The sequence below is a fragment of the Nerophis lumbriciformis genome, linkage group LG10 (assembly GCF_033978685.3).
Source record: "Nerophis lumbriciformis linkage group LG10, RoL_Nlum_v2.1, whole genome shotgun sequence".
NCBI lineage: Eukaryota > Metazoa > Chordata > Actinopteri > Syngnathiformes > Syngnathidae > Nerophis > Nerophis lumbriciformis.
Genome location: NC_084557.2, coordinates 42,435,332 through 42,455,691, shown reverse-complemented (window position 1 = coordinate 42,455,691; position 20,360 = coordinate 42,435,332). Strand labels below are relative to the sequence as shown.

Here is a 20,360-nt window from a genome sequence, read left to right as displayed (position 1 = left end):
GAATTTCGGGAGTCTCCCGGAAAATCCGGGAGGGTTGGCAAGTATGATATTAGCAGTAATGCTACTTTTGCCCCACACTTGACAAATTACAGTTGTCTGTTCAACATATTCCCGCTTGAAGCCAAACCACCGCCAGACGATGGACCCCGTGCTGTTTTTCTTGGGAATTAATTCTTCCTTCATTTGTTACCAGATTCGCACCTTCTTTCTCTCGTATTACCACTCGCACCACAGCTAACTTTACCCATGCCGCTACCTCTCTGCTCCGCGAGGGCGTATACGTATGTGACGTATGTAAGAAGGTGCGCTTGTTTTATGTCTCTGTGAGAAGGAGAGACTAGAAAGAGTGAGAAACGCCTGTAGTGTAATGCCTGCAGCTAAAAGCAACTGCGTGAGAACGTATACTCGAATATCACGATATAGTCATTTTCTATATCGCACAGAGACAAACCCGCGATATATCGAGTATATCGATATATCGCCCAGCCCTACACCGGATTATAAGGCGCACTGCCGATGAATGGTCTATTTTTTATCTTTTTTCATATATAAATTTAGGTATCGATCTGATACCAAGTAGTTACAGGATCATACATTGGTCACAATCAAAGTCCTCATGTGTCCAGGGACATATTTCCTGAGTTTATAAACATCATATGAATTTAAAAAAATAAATAAAGATTTTGTGATGATACATTTTTTTTGATGTAATCGTAGTAGTATCGACTAGATACGCTCCTGTACTTGGTATCATTACAGTAGGCGCAATAAAGGAGTCTTATTATAATTTTTTTCTAAATGTAAAAGACTTCCTTGTGGTCTACATAACATGTAATGGTGGTTCTTGGTCAAAATGTTGCATGGATGATGTTTTACACATCATCTTCAGGTCACTTTCTGACAGTCGCTTCCAGATGCGCCATTTTGTGGGCAGTCTTATATACGTGGCTCACCTTCGGCAGCATCTTCTCCCCGTCATCTTTGTTGTAGCGGTGTAGCGTGCAAGGACGGGAGTGGAAGAAGTGTCAAAAGATGGCGCTAACTGTTTTAATGACATTCACACTTTATTTAAATCAATAACGGAGCAGCATCTCCTCATCCGGAAACAACAACACCGGAAAATGTGTCCCGTGAAAAACCGTCCGACCGGAACTCTAATAACTAAAGTTCCTCGGGTGGATAATACCACTCACTACACCGGTATGTTTTAGCGCTTTCATGGCGAGTTTACTGACAGATAGCGTAAGAACTTTACATTACTTTGTATTAGAAATGGTAACAGCGGAGGATGAATGTCACATAACAAGAAGATAAAGTAAAAGAAGAAGCTTATCAACTACGGTGTCGACACGGACTACAAAGGTGGACCTGCGCAATTTTTCTAAATAAAGGGGACCACAAAAAATGGCATTATAGGCTTTATTTTAGCAAAAAATGTTACCGTACATTAAACATATGTTTATTATTGCAATCGAAGAACAATTTTGTACTTAAATAAATTAGAACCGGTACTTTTCAAAGAGAGAATAGTACCATATTTGATTCATTAGTACCCCGATACTATAGTATCGGTATACCGTACAACCCTAATATATATATATATATATATATATATATATATATGTATGTATGTATGTATGTATGTGTGTGTATATATATATATATATATATATATATATATATATATATATATATATATATATATATGACTCCAGCACCCCCCGCGACCCTGAAAGGGACAAGCGGTAGAAAATGGATGGATGGATATATATGTATTAGGGTTGTACCAATTACCAAGTATTTCGATACTTTTTGATACTTTTCTAAATAAAGGGGACCACAAAAATGGCATTATTGGCTTTATTATTTTTTTTAAATATTAGGGTACATGAAACATATGTTTATTATTGCAATTTAGTCCTTAAATAAAATAGTGAACATACTAGACGCATTTTCTTTTAGTTGTAAGTAAGCAAACAAAGACTCCTAATTAGTCTGCTGACATATGCAGTAACATATTGTGTCATTTATCTACCTATTATTTTGTCAACATTATAAAGGACAAGTTGTATAAATGGATTATTAATCTACTTGTTCATTTACTGTTAATATCTGCTTATTTTCTCTTTTAACATGTTCTATCTACACTTCTGTTAAAATGTAATAATTACTTATTCTTCTCTTCTTTGATACTTAGTTTTGGACGATACCACAAATTTAGGTATCGATCTGATAGCAAATAGTTACAGGATCATACATTGGTCATATTCAAATCCTCATGTGTCCAGGGACGTATTTCCTGAGTTTATAAACATAATATGAATAAAAAATAAAAAATAAAAAAAAATTTTGTGATGACAATTTTTTTTTGATGTAATCATAGTAGTATCGACCAGATACGCTCCTGTAATTGGTATCATTACAGTGAATGTCAGGTGTAGATCCACCCATGGCATTTGTTTACATTGTGACGCTGGTGATCTATTGTATCCTCCTACGGTGTGTAGTGAAGCATGTTTAGCTATTCCTCATAGTCTGGCTTTCAGCTAACTTCCTGAGCCTAAATGAAGATAAAACAGAAGTTATGTTGTTTGGTCCAAGTCGCTCTCCCTCCCCCAACGTTGACCTCGGCACTCTGACCCCGTATCTCAGCGACTGTGTCACAAACCTGGGGGTAAAGTTCGACTCAGATTTTAAATTCAAAAAACAAATCGGCAGCGTCGCTCAAAAAAGCTTTTATCAATTACGCCAAATAGCGAAAGTGAAACCGCTTCTATCAGGACATGATCTTGAGAAATTAATCCACGCCTTTATCTCGACTCGTCTTGACTACTGTAATGCCCTGTATGTTGGCATTAGCCAGGCCTCCCTCGCCCGCCTGCAGCTCGTGCAGAACTCTGCTGCTCGTCTGCTAACACAGACCCGCAGACGTGAGCACATCACCCCTATTTTAGCGTCCCTTCACTGGCTCCCTGTGCGTTATCGAATACATTTTAAACTCCTTTTATTTGGTTTTAAATGTCTAAACAACCTCGCGCCAACCTATCTCTCCGACCTCCTTCAGCCTTACTGCCCCACCCGATCCTTAAGATCAGCCGATCAGCTGCTGTTGACGGTCCCTGACACAAGGCTGAAGCTTAGAGGTGACAGAGCTTTCGCCGTTGCTGCTCCCAAGCTCTGGAACGACCTACCCCTGAGTGTTAGACAAGCCTCCTCTCTTCCTGTTTTTAAATCTCTCTTAAAAACATACTTTTATTCCATGGCTTTTAACACTGAGTGATATCCATCCTGCAATGGCGCCCCATAATACACCTGCCGTGAACCTGTTTTTATGTTTTTATTTATTCTATGTTATTTATTTATTTTTTATCGTGTTCTGTTTGTGTTGTGTTGTGTTTGCTCGGTACTCGTTTTATCTTTTAACCTGCCCATTGTACAGCACTTTGGCTACCCCTGTGGTAAATTTTAAATGTGCTTTATAAATAAAGTTGATTTGATTTGATTCCTCGTCCTGCAGTGATAATGATACTTGTAAGAAACATACTTTATTTGTCGCCACGGACACAAGGATAAGTGATTTAGAAGTAGCTAAAACACTGCCGTCTGCTGATGGATGTTAGCTGCTAGCTAGCTAGCCATGTCTTAAAGCACCTCTTCCTGAGGACGTTTCAGTGTTATAACTTCATTTTTATCTTTACTTTTTAAGCCAAAATGCGTCCATTCTCCCTTTTCTGTCTACACACTGTGTCTGCTTGTAAGTACTCTGTGATTGTGCGCTGCCGAACATGCTCCTCTGCTCGTAAAACCAGCAATGACGTGGTACTTTTCAAACAGAGTATAGTACCATTTTTATTTATTAATTAGTACCGCAATACTAAATTAGTACCAGTATAACATACAATCCTAATATATATATATATATATATATATATATATATATATATATATATATATATATATATATATATACAAACACTATATTCAAACATTTAATGAAGTCAAATACATATAAGGCAACAAGGGAAGTATCCCACACTTCTCTTTTCTAAAGTAAGTCTGTACAGAAAATATGATATATCTATATATCTACATCAACAATATGATTTATCTGAGCAGATGGATATTAAAAAAAAAATTCTATTTTTTTTAAAAACACTTTTTTATTTTTTCTATTTGGGACAGTTTGTGGATGGTGGTGGGTTACATAAAACACACCTGGCTTAAAGTGTTTCATTTTTCACTTTTTTAATAATATTATTTCATAACTTGTCATTCATGTGGGGGGGGGGAAAAACTGTTGTTGGTAACAAAATGTGAGCACAATAAATGTATAAACTTTAACAAAAAAATGACAATAAGTGCAATGCAAACTTTGGTAACTTCAAAAATCGCATCGTTACTATCTGTTTTTTAAAAAAAAATCAGAAATGTGAACACATAATCATTGTTTATCTTTTCCTTTTTCATTGTCATTTTCACGGCAGTGTAGAAATAGGATAACCACAGTTGATGGCACAATGTAAAAACAATAAAACTCCTAAATAGAGATGTCTGATAATATCGGACTGCCGATATTATCGTCCGATAAATGCTTTAAAATGTGATATCGGAAATGATCAGTATCGGTTTCAAAAAGTAAAATGTATGACTTTTTAAAACGCCGCTGTGTACACGGACGTAGGGAGAAGTACAGGGCGCCAATAAACCTTAAAGGCACTGCCTTTGCGTGCCGGCCCAGTCACATAATATCTACGGCTTTTCACACACAAGTAAATGCAAGGCATATTTGGTCAATAGCCATACAGGTCACACTGAGGGTGGCCGTATAAACAACTTTAACACTGTTACAAATATGCGCCACACTATGAACCTACACCAAACAAGAATGACACACACATTTCAGGAGAACATCCGCACCGTAACACAACAGAACAAATACCCAGAACCCCTTGCAGCACTAACTCTTCCGGGACGCTACAATAAACACCCCCCCCCCCCCCCCCCCACCTCAACCCCCCGCACCCCAACCCCGCCCACCTCAACCTCCTCATGCTCTCTCAGGGAGAGCATGTCCCAAATTCCAAGCTGCTGTTTTGAGGCATGTTAAAAACAAATAATGCACTTTGTGACTTCAATAATAAATATGGCAGTGCCATGCTGGCTTTTTTTTCCATAACTTGAGTTGATTTATTTTGGAAAACCTTGTTACATTGTTTAATGCAAGTATTTCTTATATATATATATATATAGAGATATATATATATATATATATATATATATATATATATATAGATAAAATAAATACTTGAATTTCAGTGTTCATTTATTTACACATATACACACAACACTCCTCTACTCATTGTTGTATTTGAAAGTGCAATGCTTTACAGCCAGTAGCACGGCCTTTGAAGGAGCATAGGTATGGGCAGCATTTGTGAAATTTAATTTGCAGGAAAGGAGTGAGTTTAGGGTCAAATTGTCCATCCTCGTTCTATTCTCTGTCACTCGTCGTCGCCATGACCGTCTCTTCTTCGTTCTTCTGCTTCGCCTCCTTCTTGTTGTGTACGCAGTTGTGCACTCTCCAAAAGCCGTAGATGTTATAACGTGACTGGTCCGGCACGCTGTTTATGTGGAGGAAAAGTGGACGTGACGACAGGCTGTCCTCACTCAGGTCCGGCTGGAAATCGGGAGAAATTCGGGTGAATGGTTAGTTGCTCTGGGAGATTTTCGGGAGAGGCAGTAAAATTTGTGAGTCTCCCGGAAAATTCGGGAGGGTTGGAAAGTATGCCTGTGGGATGTTCCAAATAAGTGTTTGATGAGCATTCCTCAACTTTCTCAGTCTTTTTTGCCACTTGTGCCAGCTTTTTTGAAACACGTTGCAGGCATCAAATTCCAAATGAGCTAATATTTGCAAAAAATAACATAGTTGACCAGTTCCAACGTTAAATATCTTGTCTTTGCAGTCTATTCAATTGAATATAAGTTGAAAGGGATTTGAAAATCATTGTATTCTGTTTTTATTTACCATTTACACAACGTGCCAACTTCACCGGTTTAGGGTTTTGTAAGTGAAATGGCCCTCGAATTATGACACATTTTCCTCTGCTCTCCGTAAACATCATATGACATGTTGGGAATGACGAGCCAGAGGTGTTTAAGTGCCACAATGGAGGTCACTCGGAGAGCACACTTAGCCGAGGTCTTAGGGAGCTGACAGGGCAACAAAACAGCGCTGTGGAGTGCTTGTCCATCAGCTGGAGACAACACTGCTTCACTGTCTCCTGCACAATCAGCGCCGTGTGGAGTGATCCAGCCAACAGCCGCTACAGCAGCCCCCGACCACCCCGCTTCATTTTGTGCGCGGATGACGCGCACGAGGCCAGGCGAGGTGACTGCGAGAATGTCGAAGCCGTCGGCTGTCATTGCGGATATAAGCTGTCACCACTGGGGATAGCATCGGGGGAGACTCTTTAAGGGGAGAACGAGCTACTGCTTATGTTAAGTGGTTTCAGTTTGTGCAGTCACGCTTGGAATAAGACAAATGATTCTCTTCTGGGGGGAAAAAAAAAAAAGCAATTGAGATGTAGCAGATCACATATAGAGGAGCATCGTTCATTGTCAGCTTCAATAGGATATTGTAGGATATGTGTTGCACTGTGCAAAGGAAGGACTCCATAAGGGAGCTTATTTATGATGTAATTTCAATATTTCAATTCTAAAGGTGTTCCAACTATCGTGGGATCACACTCCTCAGCCTTCCCTGGTAAGGGCTATTCAGGTGTACTGGAGAGGAGGCTACGCCGGATAGTCGAACTTCGGACTCAGGAGGAACAGTGTGGTTTTCGTCCTGGTCGTGGAACTGTGGACCAGCTCTATACTATCGGCAGGGTCCTTGAGGGTGCATGGGAGTTTGCCCAACCAGTCTACATGTGCTTTGTGGACTTGGAGAAGGCATTCGACCGGGTCCCTCGGGAAGTCCTGTGGGGAGTGCTCAGAGAGTATGGGGTATCGGACTGTCTGATTGTGGCGGTCTGCTCCCTGTATGATCAGTGTCAGAGCTTGGTCCGCATTGCCGGCAGTAAGTCGGACCCGTTTCCAGTAGGGATGTCCCGATCCGATATTTGGATCGGATCGGCTGCCGATATTTGCCAAAAATTGCGTATCGGCAAGGCATGGGAAAATGCCGATCCAGATCCAGTTTAAAAAAGACTCCGGTCCGTGTTTTCCAACGCACCGATTTAAATAATACATTCCACTTTTCTGCTGCTCCGTAATTTCCGTTCCGCATTTTCCAGCACACCTTCAACACATCCACAGGTCTGTGGATTCTCACGCAGTTGCTTTTAGCTGCTGGCATTACACGACAGGCTCTTCTCACTCTTTCCTGTGTCTCCCTCTCACAGACAGCAAGCGCACCTTCTTGCACACGTCACGTCATACGTCACATACGTATACGTCCTCCCCGAGCAGAGAGGTAGCAGCATGGCTAACGTTAGCTGTGATGCTAGCGCAGCCGTGCGAGCAACGCTCCCTCTAAGGTGCTCGCCTGTGCAATTGCGCACTGTTTAAGCGTCCTCTGCGCATAGCAATTATATGCCACGCACAAAATCAAATAAAAAAATAAGCGCATAACAATTTTCGACACGCGGACACGACAGAGAAAACAGTTTTCGTCATCATTGTTCAAATATTGTGACGTCTGTCGAGACGCTTATCTCCATTCGGTGCCACACGCCCACACCATCAAAATGCCGAGGCAAAAATTTCCACAACACCGTATGAAAAAATTAGTGATTTTTTTAGTTGTGATTTCCTTCTCTGCATGAAAGTTTAAAAGTAGCATATATTAATGCAGTATGAAGAAGAATGTTTTAATGTAGACATGCAAGCCTTGAAAGAACATTTTGAAAATCAAGACTACATTTCCTGCAAATGGGTGCATTTCTACCCTATATTTTAACTTTAGATGTATTCTCATATCAAACTCTTTTGGCTGTCTTTTTGACACTTACATCCGGCGCCCCCCTCCACACCCTGGATTATAAATAATGTAAATAATTCAATGTGATTGTCTTGTGTGATGACTGTATTATGATGATAGTATATATCTGATAGTATATATCTGTATCATGAATCAATTTAAGTGGACCCCGACTTAAACAAGTTGAAAAACTTATTGGGGTGTTACCATTTAGTGGTCAATTGTACGGAATATGTACTTCACTGTGCAACCTACTAATAAAAGTCTCAATCAATCAATCAAAACACATAGAATCATCATACTGCTGTGATTATAAGCATCAAGTGTTCATTCAAGGCTAAGGCAAAATATCGAGATATATATCGTGTATTGCAATATGGCCTTAAAATATCGCAATATTAAAAAAAGGCCATATCGCCCAGCCCTAGTTCAATGATGCCATTTCTGTTTGTCATGTATAATTTTGTCTATTTTGTGTTTATCCTTGAATAAACAGGTCAGTTTCTTGTTACCAACCATTGTGTATTATTCAAACTCCCCTAATTCAGCTGGCTAGTTGTTATCAAGAGTACTAAAACCCTTTTCAACATGATTCGGACAACTAAGTAGGCTAAATAACTTTAAACTTTAATACATGCTCGGATAGGCCAGTATCGGTCAGTATCGGTATCGGTCAGTATCGGATCGGAAATGCAAAAACAATATCGGTATCGGATCGGAAGTGCAAAAACCTGGATCGGGACATCCCTAGTTTCCAGTGAGGGTTGGACTCCGCCAAGGCTGCCCTTTGTCACCCATTCTGTTCATAACTTTTATGGACAGAATTTCTAGGCACAGTCAAGGCGTTGAGGGGATCCGGTTTGGTGGCTGCAGGATTAGGTCTCTGCTTTTTGCAGATGATGTGGTCCTGATGGCTTCATCTGGCCAGGATCTTTAGCTCTCACTGGATCGGTTCGCGACCGGGATGAGAATCAGCACCTCCAAGTCCGAGTCCATGGTTCTCGCCCGGAAAAGGGTGGAATGCCATCTCCTGGTTGGGGAGGAGACCCTGCCCCAAGTGGAGGAGTTCAAGTACCTCGGAGTCTTGTTCACGAGTGAGGGAAGAGTGGATCGTGAGATCGACAGGCGGATCGGTGCGGCGTCTTCAGTAATGAGGACGCTGTATCGATCCGTTGTGGTGAAGAAGGAGCTGCGCCGGAAGGCAAAGCTCTTAATTTAGCGGTCGATCTACGTTCCCATCCTCACCTATGGTCATGAGCTTTGGGTTATGACCGAAAGGACAAGATCATGGGTACAAGCGGCCGAAATGAGTTTCCTCCGCCGGGTGGCGGGGCTCTCCCTTAGAGATAGGGTGAGAAGCTCTGTCATCCGGGAGGAGATCAAAGTAAAGCCGCTGCTCCTCCACATGGAGAGGAGCCAGATGAGGTGGTTCAGGCATCTGGTCAGGATGCCACCTGAACGCCTCCCTAGGGAGGTGTTTAGGGCACGTCCGACCGGTAGGAGGCCACGGGGAAGACCCAGGACACGTTGGGAAGACTATGTCTCCCGGCTGGCCTGGGAACGCCTCGGGATCCCCCGGGAAGAGCTGGACGAAGTGGCTTGGGAGAGGGAAGTCTGGGCTTTTCTTTTGCCCATGGAGCAATTTGGAACCCACGTTCACATGCAAGTCTGCTCGGTGCACACCCGGATCCTGATAAAGGCCTTCCCACTTGACCAAACACACTAACACTCTGAAGGCCTGATTTACTAAGATCCAAACACCACGCAATAAACGGCGTGTGCAATTTATAAAATAGTGTGTAATATTAGTGGGCGTGTTGCATGTGATTTACCAAGGCTGTGTGTGCAATTGTGTTTAAATTGCGTGTTCTATTCGGGACATCACCACGAAGATGCGTATTTAACCGCATATTCACGTTATCATGCTCCAGATGTTGCATTTTGCTATGTTTTCAAAGAAGCAGCAGACATGCACCACTTTTTATGGGCATATCAGAAGCAGTCCGGGGTAATTGCATCAACAAAGACACTTATTTCGTATGAACTTTTTACAGTTAAAGGTGCGCTCATTAGTGAGAGGCTGCACATTACTCCGCTCATGATGCAAATTTTTTTTTTTAAATATATAAGTTTTGTTTTTTTCATATGAGAAACATTTTAATAATATATATAATGTCAGCAGCACGGTTGAGCAGTGGTTAGTGCATGTGCCTCACAAGCAGGGGCGCCGAAAAGGGGGGGTAAAGGAGACGGATTCTAGGGGCCCATGATGGAGGGGGGCCCAGAGAGGCCCCTAATGATGATGAAATTATAATACAGAAAAAATAATGACACTGTGTTGGGGGCCCTGTAAAGATACTTTTCATGGGGCCCAAAATCCCTAGCAGCGCCCCTGCTCACAAGACCCTGGAGGTCTTTCTGTGCACAGCTGGTAAAGGTTCCAGCACCCCCGCCACCCCAAAAGGGACAAGCGGTAGAAAATGGGTGGATGGATAAAGTCATAAAAAATACTGAAGGACACCAAAACGCATCAATTGAATTTGTACTAATCAGCCCCTTAGCTCTTCTAGTAGCTATAAAATTATAAAATGATGTTGCTGAATAGACAATATGTCTTATTGTTTTTTATTTTTGACAATGTTGAGACGCACACGTAGCATTGACCCTGCAGCCGTCAGTTTGCACGTCCTTCTGACATGTGCAAAAATCGAAATAGCGCTCGCAAAACGGTGGTCCTAAACAATTAGACTTAGACTTCCTTTTTATTGTCATTCAAATTTGAACTTTACAGCACAGATAAGAACAAAATTTCGTTACATAAGCTCATGGTAGTGCAGGATAAAAAAGCAATAAGGTGCATATATAAATAAATAAATATATAGAAATAATATATATAATATATATCTAAAATAAATAAATATATATAAATATATATATACATAAATAGATTACTGTACAGATAAATAATTGCACTTTTTCACATGCATCCACGTTCATGGATGTATGTTATATTGTCTTTTTTATTCCAGCGAGTTAATCCACTTTGGGGGGAGTTGAGGGGATAATTTAATTATGATGCGTTCAAGAGTCTTACGGCCTGAGGGAAGAAGCTGTTACAGAACCTGGAGGTTCTGCTTCGGAGGATGCGGAACCTCTTTCTAGGGTCCAGCAGTGAAAACAGTCCTTGGTGGGGGTGGGAGGAGTCTTTGCAGATTTTCTGAGCCCTGGTCAGGCAGCGGCTTTTTGCGATCTCCTGGATAGGAGGAAGAGGAGTCCTGATGATCTTTTCCGCCGTCCTCACCACTCTCTGGAGAGACTTCCAGTCTGAGGCATTGCAGGCTCCAGTCCAGACAGAGATTATTTTATCATTATATTTGCATCTTCTCCTCCCAGTATTGTGGGCGTTTTGATGATCTGCATATATTTTGCATAGTAACAAACAGCAAAATTGCACGCCTTATTCCGCTCGCTTAATTAATAAATCCGCTTTGCCTGTGTTATGAGGTTTGCACGTGTTTTAGTACACGCAAACCTTTAGTAAATCAGACCCTTAGTCCTGGTTGATTCCAGAGACGGATCAACTTAACACACAAAAAAGATCTATTTATATTTCTAGACTCTATTCTTGTTTGAAAGGGTGCGTCTGAAGTCCCACCACTCCAAAGACTTTCTAATGCTTTGTTCGGGTCTTTTTTTGTTGTTGTTTTGCTCTGAGAAGGCGTCTCCAGCAGACTTCTGGTGCCAAGAAACATAACGCGGGTGCCAGCTCATTGCATCAAATAGTGGTAGCGACAAACCCAAACACTCTCCAGCACTTCTCGCCTCTGTTTATGCTTGACAGCCACAATCTTTTTGGCAGTGGCTCGGGTTTCACTTCACATACATACTCACTCTCATCTTCTGGATTTGGTCCCTTAAATGGTGAGGATTTTCCTCTTTTCTGACTTGTACATTTATTTACAATAGTGGGTAATCATGTTAAACAATGCCAAAGTGACATTCAAAAGTGTTTTTCTTAAAAGTGGGCCTTTTGTGACATCATACATGAATGGATCTACTTACAAACCCCAAAACCAGTGAAGTTGGCCCGTTGTGTAAATGGTAAACAAAAACAGAATACAATGATTTGCAAATCTTTTTCAACTTATATTCAATTGAATAGACTGCAAAGACAACTTTGTTATTTTTTGCAAATATTAGCTCTTTTGGAATTTGATGCCTGCAACATGTTTAAAAAAAGCTGGCACAAGTGGCAAAAAAGACCGAGAAAGTTGAGGAATGCTCATTAAACACATATTTGGAACATCCCACAAGTGAACAGGCTAATTGGTGAACGGGTGAGTGCCATGATTGGGTATGAAAGCAGCTTCCAAGAAATGCTCAGTCATTCACAAACAAGGATGGGACGATGGTCACCACTTTGTCAACAAATGCGTGAGCAAACAGTTTAAAACCAACATTTCTCAACCAGCTATTGCAAGGAATTTAGGGATTTCACCATCTACGGTCCGTAATATCATCAAAAGGTTCAGAGAATCTGGAGAAATCACTGCACGTAAGCGGCAATGCCCGTGACCTTCGATCCCTCAGGCGGTACTGCATCAAAAAGCGACATCAGTGTGTAAAGGATATCACCACATGGGTTCAGGAGCACTTCATGAAACCACTGTCAGTAACTACAGGTATTCGCTACATCTGTAAGTGCAAGTTAAAACTCCACAATGCAAAGCCAAAGCTATTTATCAACAACACCCAGAAACGCTTCGCTGGGCCCGAGCTCATCTAAGATGGACTGATGCAAAGTGGAAAAGGGTTTGAGTCCACGTTTCAAATTGTTTTTGGAAACTGTGGACCAAAGAGGAAAAGAACCATACGCGCAAAGTTCAAAAGGCAGCATCTGTGATGGTATGGGGGTGTATTAGTGCCCAAGCCTTACACATCTGTGAAGGCACCATTAATGCTGAAAGGTACATACAGGTTTTGGAGCAACTTATGTTGCCATCCAAGCAACGTTACCATGGACGCCCCTGCTTATTTCAGCAAGACAATGCCAAGCCACATTTTGCACGTGTTACAACAGCGTGGCTTCGTAGTAAAAGAGTGTGGGTACTAGACTGGCCTGCCTGTAGTCCAGACCAGTCTCCCATTGAAAATGTGTGGCGCAATATGAAACCTAAAATACAACGGAGACCCCGGACTGTTGAACAACTTAAGCTGTACGTCAAACAAGAATGGGAAATAATTCCACCTGAAAAGTTTCAAAAATTGGTCTCCTCAATTCCCAAATGTTTACTGAGTGTTGTTAAAAGGAAAGGCTATGTAACACAGTGGTAAAAATGCCCCTGTGCCAACTTTTTTGCAATGTGTTGCTGCCATTAAATTTTAATTGATTATTTGCAAAAAAAAATTCAAGTGGGATAGGCTCCAAATTCCTCCCCCCAGTAGAAAATGAATGGATGGATGGAAGAAATCGAACATGTAAAAAATGCAGTACTATTCGCCTTAAAACTGCTAACGAAGAATGTACTCACTCAACTGCAATTTCTCGAACTTCACAAAGGCCTTGAGTGAGCTCATAGACAGAAATCCCAATTCCATGTTTCTTAAAAGTGTAACAAAAGAAGAAATAATCAAATTGTAAAAAATTGTAAATCCAAGACCTCAACCGACTGTCATGGAATAGATATGGTAACGATAAAAAAGGTTATACAAGACATTTCAGAACCTCTGACATATATCACCAATGTATCATTTTTAACCGGTAAATTCCCTGATATAATGAAAATTGCAAAAGTCGTACCAATTTATAAGAATGGAGACGTACACCAGTTTACTAACTACAGACCAGTTTCATTACTTCCACAATTCTCCAAAATCTTGGAAAAATTATTCAATAGTCGATTAGATTTATTTATTAACAAAAGTGGGATGCTTGTGGAGAACCAATATGGATTCCGAGCAAATATCTCAACATCAATAGCACTAACCAAAATAACAGAGGAAATTACCAATGCAATAGATGGTAAAGAATGTGCAGCCGCAGTATTCATGGACTTAACAAAAGCATTTGACACAATTAATCATGATATTTTAATACGAAAATTAGAACGATATGGCATCAGAGGTTTGGTATTGAATTGGGTAAGAAGTTATTTAACCAACAGGAAGCAATATGTAAAGATGGGTGAAAATATGTCAACACGGCTAGATATATCCTGTGGTGTACCCCAGGGGTCAATACTGGGACCAAGATTGTTCAATCTCTATATAAACGACATTTGTAAGGTTACGAAGGACTTAAAGTTGGTTTTATTTGCAGACGACACAACTGCTTTCTGTTCAGGAGAGAGCACACAGAAGATAATACAAATAATAACAGAAGAAATGAACAAATTAAAAAGATGGTTTGACAAAAACAGACTATCTTTGAATCTCAGTAAAACTAAAATAATGCTATTTGGTAATAGTAGAAAAGAGCATCATACACAAATACAAATAGACGAAGTAGACATAGAAAGGGTAAAATAAACTAGATTTTTGGGAGTATTAATAGATGATCAAATGAACTGGAAATCTCATATACAAAACATACAACATAAGGTGGCAAAAAACATTTCAATAATGAATAAAGCAAAATATGTCCTGGGCCAAAAATCACTTCATATTCTCTACTGCTCGCTAGTGTTACCATATCTGAGTTATTGTGCAGAAATATGGGGAAATAACTACAAATGTGCGCTACATTCGCTAACCGTGTTACAAAAAAGATCAGTTAGAATAATACATAATGTTGGATATAGAGAACACACAAACATTTTATTTATTAAGTCAGAAATATTAAAGTTTGGTGATTTGGTGAAATTGCAAACAGCTAAAATGATGTACAAAGCAAACTATAACCTGCTACCAAAGAATGTACAACAATTCTTCTCAACTAAAGAGGAGAAATATAACCTTAGAGGAAAAAATAATTTAAAACATTTATATGCACGTACAACACTTAAAACTTTTAGCATATCAGTATGTGGAATTCAATTATGGAATGGATTAAGTAAAGAAGTTAAAAATTGTACTGATATGATCCAGTTTAAGAGGTTGTTCAAAATAATAGTGCTTACAGAGTACAAAGAAGAATAATTATGAGAAATACTTTCAACCTTATTGAAAATAAGATATTCTTCATCTCAGTATGTTAATAATGACTGAATTAATTAATTACATATTACAAAACTGTTGTATACTAATTCATAGATGTTATTTTATTATATAAAAAGGTCAGTAAATGATTCTATATATTTGTAAACGCTTGAAGTGGGAAAGGGGTAGGATTAAATAAGCTTTGCTTCTTCCTACTCGTTTTCGGGCATGATGTAAAATGAAATTATATGAAATTGTGTGATGTATTATGATGTAAGTGTGTTCATGTTCGAAATAAACTAAAGAAAGAAAGTATATCACGTCTCATTTGTGATCGTTCTGATTTATTTTGTCTTCAAGGTTTCCCGAAGTTCAGGACTCGACTGGGCAGCTTTTGTGGCGAAATGACGTAACGTGACGAGAAGCTGCTGATGGTGTGTTTGACGGAGAAGAAGCTCGTAGAAGTCCACTCTCTAAGGTAAATGCGGCATGTTGTGATTACTTTACTCTGCAAAACTACTTCTTTGTATTCTTCTTTGTATCCAAAAGTTATTAATCATGATGATTATGTTGAAATTAGGACGTTTTTTGGGGGAGCCCAGAACCGAATAATTGCATTTCAATTTGGAGTATTTATTTTAGAGACACGTATTTTGAGTTATGAGCTCCGTCACAGAACCAATGAAACTCCAAAGCCGAGGCATTTCTTTTATGAATTGTGCCAGTTATCATCAGTGTTGGGTTAGTTTCTGAAAACCAGTAACTACTTACAGTTACTAGTTACTTTATTTCAAAAGTAACTCAGTTACTAACTCAGTTACTTACACCAAAAAGTAATGTGTTACTGTGAAAAGTAACTATTTAGTTACTTCTTTTTTTCTTCTTTTTTTTAAGGCTCCCATTAATGCCCTTTTAGCCTTCATTTCAGTACTGTTATTGCACTGGAGAATAATACAATGTGTTGATCAACTTGACATGCATTTGCATCACTGAACTCTGCTAAGCAATGTGGTCTACATACAACACACAAAGACAAAGATATGTTTCAAAGGGCCAATTTAGAACAAAGACAAAACTATTTTAAATAGCTGCAACATAACATACATAAGTAACAAACAGCATAATAACAACATAGCTGTAAACCTGGCTTCACCCAAGGAAGGCACACATGACATACACAAAGCCTAACCAGGCATTTTTTTCTCTCAAGGAATTGTGAAATAAAATCATGTCTTCAGGAGATCAACACTGCACTGAAGCCCAGAATACTCTATGCATTTCCCCAGTTTTAGTTTAGAGATAAGGAAAGATGGGCATCAGCATCCCTCTTTATGTTTCTGAACTTTATAGTCTATACCAGTCCTGGGAAAATTAAGGCCCTGGGGCCACATGCGGCCCGTTAAGCTTTTTAACCTGGCCCGCCGGACATTCCCAAATAAAAATGTTTTAGATGTTTAAGATGTAAAGTGTAGCTGCCATCATGATGTGCAGTGATGTTTTCTAATGACCGTAAGTCTTCAACTATACCAGGGGTCGGCAACCCGCGGCTCCGGAGACGCATGCGGCTCTTTGATCACTCTGATGCGGCTCAGCTGCTTACTTGCCGACGAGACTCCTGAATTTCAATGTCTTTCGCGGAAAACTTCCGAGATTAATATTCTCCGATTTTCACCCTTACAATTATAATAAGGGCGTGCCACAATGGTACAGTATTTGGGCCCTCTACAATCTGTATTAACAGCGTGCCAGCCCAACCACTTGTTATACAATATGCATCTTCTGCTTGCACACATATGTGACAGCAAGGCATACTTGCTCAACAGCCACACAGGTTACACTGATGGTGGCCATATAAAACAACTTTAACACTCTTACTAATAATGCGTCACACTTTGAACCAAAACCAAGCAAGAATGACAAACACATTTCGGGAGAACATCTGCACCTTAAATGGGTTGTACTTGTATAGCGCTTTTCTACCTTCAAGGTACTCAAAGCGCTTTGACACTACTTCCACATTTACCCATTCACACACACATTCACACACTGATGGAGGGAGCTGCCATGCAAGGCGCTAACCAGCACCCATCAGGAGCAAGGGTGAAGTGTCTTGCTCAGGACACAACGGACGTGACGAGGTTGGTACTAGGTGGGGATTGAACCAGGGACCCTCGGGTCGCGCACGGCCACTCTTCCACTGCGCCACGCCGTCCCCTTACCTTAACACAACATAAACACAACAGAACAAATACCCAGAATCCCATGCAGCCCTAACTCTTCCGGGCTACATTATACACCCCTGCTACCACCAAATCCCGCTCCCACCCCAACCCTGCTCCCTCACATATCAACCCCCCCCCCCTCTGTGCGTCGGTTGAGGTGGGCGGGGTTTGGTAGCGGGGGTGTATAATGTAGCCCGGAAGAGTTAGGGCTGCATGGGATTCTGGGTATTTGTTCTGTTGTGTTTATGTTGTGTTACGGTGCAGATGTTCTCCCGAAATGTGTTTGTCATTCTTGTTTGGTGTGGGTTCACAGTGTGGCGCATTATTAAGAGTGTTAACGTTTTTTTTATACCGCCACCGTCAGTGTAACCTGTGTGGTTGTTGACCAAGTATGCCTTGCTGTCACCTACGTGAGCAAGCAGAAGCCTCATACAACGTGTGGCTGATCAGGCACGCTGGTTGTAGTGTGTGCTAAATGCTGTACCATCACGGCACGCATGACGCTGCCAAGCGCCATTCATATAAAACCCGCGGGCCGCACTAACATTCAATATTCATATTAAAGTGTGGGCTGCGTGTCTGAGACCCTTGGTTTATACATAGCACAAAGCAAAAAAAAACAACTTTGTATGCAGTGTTATTTCATTTTAAATTTCCAAAATTTTTTGTGGCTCCCATTGTTTTCTTTAATTTGTGAAACTGGTCAAAATGGCTCTTTGACTGGTAAAGGTTGCCGACCCCTGAACTATACTAAGTCTTTCAATGGTTGGAATCTGCGCTTTGGCATGATATACTAGTTACTATGGTCATCTAATTAGTTACTATGGTAATGTAAGTCACAGCAGCTCAGACGAGGCACCAAGCAGTGTTGGTGGGGAGCGTTTCCACAGAGTGTTTCTAGAGCCTGAAATAGGGGTATCAGGGACAGACGCGGTAAGGAGATTTTTACAACAAAGTTCTAAAGCTTAGTTATATATCACATATATCAGATTGTAGGTGTTTTTTTTTATTTTACCTTTTGCGTTCATATTTCGCTGTGTTTGCTGCATTTCTGTTGCGTTTCGCTTGATTGTAAGGGGAGAGGGGGTGTGACGCTCATATGTTGTAAATATTCAGTGTTTTATTGTTCATAGTTAATATTGTAAATCCCACATTCTTTATTTTCATGTACATTCTGGGTGTCTCATTCAGTCAAAAAAATGTACAATTCCATTCCGTTTTTTCAGGCAGTCTGTCATAATGTTTTTAGCATTCAATCAGACATTATTGTGAGGTTTTGTATTAGTGTTCTTAAAAATAGATATACGGCCCCCAGACACATTTTATTATCTAAATTTGGCCCCCGAGTCAAAATAATTGCCCAGGCCTGGTCTATACATTTAGAGTGATGTGATAATCAAACACTCTAGAAGTCTAGAATGAAAGAGTATATAAGAGAATTGACAGAGTATGTGTACCTTCAGTGATGAATGATGAGCAGAGGCAGAGTGTGGAGAGTTTTCTTTAGCTTGCTTTCCATGTTTATGTACTCACTGTCCAGGTACGTGGAAAATGTTTTCCGTGCCATTTGCTGTTTGACGCCGGTATCATGCTAATTAGCTGCCTGAAAGCGGGTGACTCCACTGTTGAAATAGCCTGCGTGTCTTCAAGCACATACGCTGCAATGGCTCTATCAATGTTGTCCTGGTGAGCAGTGCCTCCGTTAAAATCCTTAGGTGGAGGTAGAGGTGAAGTGGCAGCGGAGTCTGTGTCTCTCTTTACTAGCTTCGTCGAATCATGTTGCTTTTGTAGCTGTTTCAGCAAATTTGAATTGCTGTTTTGGGCAGTAGATGGGATCTTTGATCCAAGACACAACTTACATTTAACTATAATGTTCTTTTCTTTGTGCTCGACAAAAGAAAAGTAGTGAGAATGTGTCCATCTCAAGAAACTCGTCTTCAGCTCCGCCATGATGTAATCCTACTTTTTCATTGTCCCATTTACTCTCTGTAAAGCACCAGTATATTGGCAGCAAAACAGGCCCAGAGCATAATACTACCACCACCATGCTTGATGGTAGGATGTGTTCCTGGGATTAAAGGCCTCACCTTTTCTCCTCTAAACATATTGCTGGGTATTGTGGCTAAACAGCTCAATTTTTGTTTCATCTGACATCACATGGACAAAGATAAGACTTCCTGGAGGAAAGTTCTGTGGTCAGATGAAAATTAATTCAAGCGGAAGCTTGTGGATGGCTACCAAAAGCGCCTTATTGCAGTGAAACTTGCCAAGGGACATGTAAGCAAATATTAACATTGCTGTATGTATACTTTTGACCCAGCACATTTGCTCACATTTTCAGTAGACCCATAATAAATTCATAAAAGAACCAAACTACATTAATGTTTTTTGTGACCAACAAGTATGTGCTCCAATCACTCTATCACAAAAAAATAAGAGTTGTAGAAATGATTGGAAACTCAAGACAGCCATGACATTATGTTCTTTACAAGTGTATGTAAACTTTTGATCACAACTGTATATGTGTTAAACATGCTTGTATTATCATTAAACACCTTTAACTTCTTAACAAAAATGTATCTTTTATAAATAAATAAATATAAATTATATATATACCGGTAAATGAGGTAGATCCCCTCGACTTGGTCAATTGAAAAGTAGCTGGCCTGCAGATAAAGTGTGGGCCCCCCTGCCTTAGAGGGAACGTTGGGCCCAGGCGACAATGACGTGGCTGTGTAGATCTGTATTGTTGTTGTTGTTGGGGACAAGTGTTGAAAATTAGCTTTGGCGACAAACACTATGATGCATACATTGGATAACTGTTTCTGATATCTATGTTTCTGTATCTGTCCCTATTTCAAATACATCTAAAAAAAAAAATAGACAAAATAAGACTCTGTTACTCAATAGTTTATTTTATTTTTAAAATCAGGATATATTTTTGTACATCTATCTATATTTTATTGCTTGAAATTGTCTTTTTTTCTTTTCAAGTTGTGGCAACTTTTAAGCCACTTTAC

General features: G+C 40.2%; 1 protein-coding gene across 4 annotated transcripts in view; it reads left to right on the top strand.

Moving 5' to 3' along the window:
• LOC133612299 (voltage-gated delayed rectifier potassium channel KCNH4-like) overlaps nt 1-20,360 on the top strand; it is a 306,771-nt gene that overhangs the window by 121,499 nt on the left and 164,912 nt on the right. For all 4 annotated transcript variants that reach the window (XR_012050648.1, XR_012050647.1, XM_072913958.1 and 1 more), the window contains one exon: nt 15,479-15,596. The gene's annotated coding sequence lies outside the window, so the exon portion shown is untranslated. The remainder of the gene's footprint in view (nt 1-15,478; nt 15,597-20,360) is intronic.